The sequence below is a fragment of the Haplochromis burtoni genome, unplaced genomic scaffold (assembly GCF_018398535.1).
Source record: "Haplochromis burtoni strain Fernald_Lab_line unplaced genomic scaffold, NCSU_Asbu1 Contig_34, whole genome shotgun sequence".
Taxonomy (NCBI): Eukaryota; Metazoa; Chordata; class Actinopteri; order Cichliformes; family Cichlidae; genus Haplochromis; species Haplochromis burtoni.
In genome coordinates, this window is record NW_024582395.1 from 1,759,360 (window position 1) to 1,762,219 (window position 2,860).

The 2,860-nt window shown below is 39.6% G+C and overlaps 1 protein-coding gene across 3 annotated transcripts in view; it reads right to left on the bottom strand.

Annotated features, from left to right (window-relative positions):
* Positions 1 to 2,860, bottom strand: part of fbxl17 (F-box and leucine-rich repeat protein 17) — a 230,662-nt gene that overhangs the window by 132,455 nt on the left and 95,347 nt on the right. The gene's annotated exons all lie outside the window — the stretch shown is intronic.

Consider the following 2,860-nt stretch of genomic DNA (forward strand, 5'->3'; position numbering starts at 1 on the left):
ACAGCTCTGTTGGTCATAACATTTTGATTATGATACAGGTGAGACGATAGCCATGTTCCCCGAAACTTTCTCCACACTACCCCGAGGACCTGTGTGCGAGAATGCAAATGTCCAACTGCGTTGGATCAGACGCTGAGCAGTCTTACAGCTCCTTGGTGCAAAGTTTTGTGTGGCGTCAGACTGCGCCCATGTGAGAACAGTGCAGGAAATATTCAGGTGAATTCACATAGAGCCAAATCAAACAGAGTATTTCCTGAGGTGAGAATGTGTCTGCAGAGAACCCTCCTGTTTATGTGCTACACATGGAAAAAGGCAGCTGTGTTCTGGCTTGATTCTTCTGACACTGTCTGGAGTTCAGGCGAAAGATGATCTAAGAAGCAGAGCCAGATCAATGCATCAATCACTGCGTAGATTGGCTAGTGGAGTATTTTGACAATGATCCTGGTTTCATGGTTTGTTTGGAGTTTTCTTTTTAAACCCTCAGAGGACCCTGCATTGTATTTGTTGCTGCTTTCTTTATGTTTTTAACAGATCACTTCTGTCTCGCCACTTCATTCAAATCAGTTAGCTGACTGTGTTTTATCACGCAGGCCAAAAGACAATCTGAGTAAGTGTTTTAGACAAATAACAAATCTGATAGACTACAGCAGAATTTAACCTGACATTTGTAAGAGGGCAGCATTAAACTGCATGAAACTCCCAATTTTTAAATCATACCCGACAGATTTTGCTCTGCTCTACAAAAATGATTAAAACTAAACAAACCCAAGCTAAGAGTGCTGTCTGTCAAACGTCTCAGATGTATAAAATTATACATTTCGCGGCGTGATGTTGATATTAAATATTACGGGGCTTATAAGGCTCAGAAGGATTCAAAGGTCTTCAGTATCACTGGTTATAAAGAAAAGGACATAAAACACTGAATCCATTCTATAACTCACTACATACTGCTCCTTTAGTAGCCTAAATACCTGAAATTGTAAGTAAAATAGCGGAAATCTGAAGGTGAGAATCAAAGAAGAAAAAGGCTTCTAAAAACTCCACCGTCAAGTCTCTTTCCCAATATCACCCATAAATCATAACAACCTTAAATTAAACAGAAGTGGTAGTAACAGATGAGTAAGAACAAAGACAGCTATGAGATTAGAAATCGGAGAGAAATTGGAGAATGGAAGACTTATCCTATGCCCATTCTTAACACACCCTCCCCTCCATGCAGTCAGCATTTAATCCTCCATGAAAAGCTCTGATCGAAGAGTGATTTGCATGATTGCATTTTCCATACCTTGCATTAATAGTGGAGAAGGAATGAATAGCTAATGGCCTATCACATTTAAGTAGCCATCTCAACCAGCCATCACATTATAGCTCTCTCAATCTGCTAATGAAACAGGTCTTTCTCTCTCGGTTTCTGTCTCTCTAAATAGACATCTGGTCCAGGCAAGTCATGAAGATATCTGATAATCGAAAGTATTTCACGATGTATCAGTCACAAATTAGCTACATTTAGCTCAAGCGTGTTTGTTACATGAAGTATGCAAAGAAGTTAAAACAGCAGAATTCAGAAATCTAAGAAAGAAAAAATAAAATTAAAAAAACAAAACAGAAATTTAAAGAATAATAATTTAAAAAATTGATTCTAATCTACTACCCTGCTCCTACAGCTCTCCCATCTGTATTCTCAGCCCCTCCCAAAAAGCAAGCATGAACACGCGCACACACACACACACACCTGCTTTAGACATGCTAGACTTTGGCTTTACAACAGATCTGAACCCCGTTCTTTGAGGTGAAATTACATTTTCTGACCCATTGCACCGCTGCATCTTACTTCTTATCCAGACTTTTTGGATGGCCACCAGCTCTGGGCTGTGATTGGCTTAAATTTCCATTCACACTCTGGAAGCCCAGAGGACACCCGGGAATCTAGTTCCCTTTCTCACCAACTAATTACAATATGCCTAAAGGTAACTATGGATTTATTTTTTATTTTTAAACATTGTCAAAAACGTGTTGTCACTCTAGCTTTAACTAAAGCGTTGGCTGTGCGTCAAACTGTCTGTTTATACAGAGTTTGTTTTAGTCTTTTCGTTTCTGAAAGCACCAAAAAGCAAAACAAGCCAAACCAAGACAATATTGGACTCCAGGAAAATAATATTTTGCATTCAATCTATCGAGAAGACAAGCACGACTCAATAGATTATGACGATAAAACTCCTAAACTAGTCAATCTTCACTTCATAAACTTCCAGACTGACACTATGTGTTTTACTTCCAGAGTAAATTTCATCTCTCTGACAGTAAAGTTGGGCAGGCCTTTTGAGAATGTGCGTATTTATATAAATTGAACCATGTGCACAAGAAGCGCAGACAGAGTGCATTTCTTTCTACTTTTGGTTGTACAGCATCTGGGTATTTGTAAGAGTGTGTGTGCATTTCAGCAAACACTTGAACTGTTTTCCCATTTGGCTAACCAAAGCGAGCAAGGGACACAAAACCTCATTCCACAAGGTCATCGACACCACACTCTATTCATATTTTTACTCTCTCAGGGTTATGGCAAGCTCTTCCAGCCCCTCTTACTCCCCACCACAACCACTTTTTACTGCCTCCCACAAGGCAGAATTTCCGTAATCTTCCGAATCTGCTGCCAATAGATTTCCCACCAGAGTTCACAATCTTATTGAAGATTCGTAGGATCAAAAAGAGAGATACACCAATGTGGATACATACACTTATTACCACAAAGTTGAGCTTTCACACTAAGAAAACCGGCCAAAAAAATTACAGTTGCTGCGAAAATACACACACACACACACACACACACACACACACACACACACACACACACACACACACA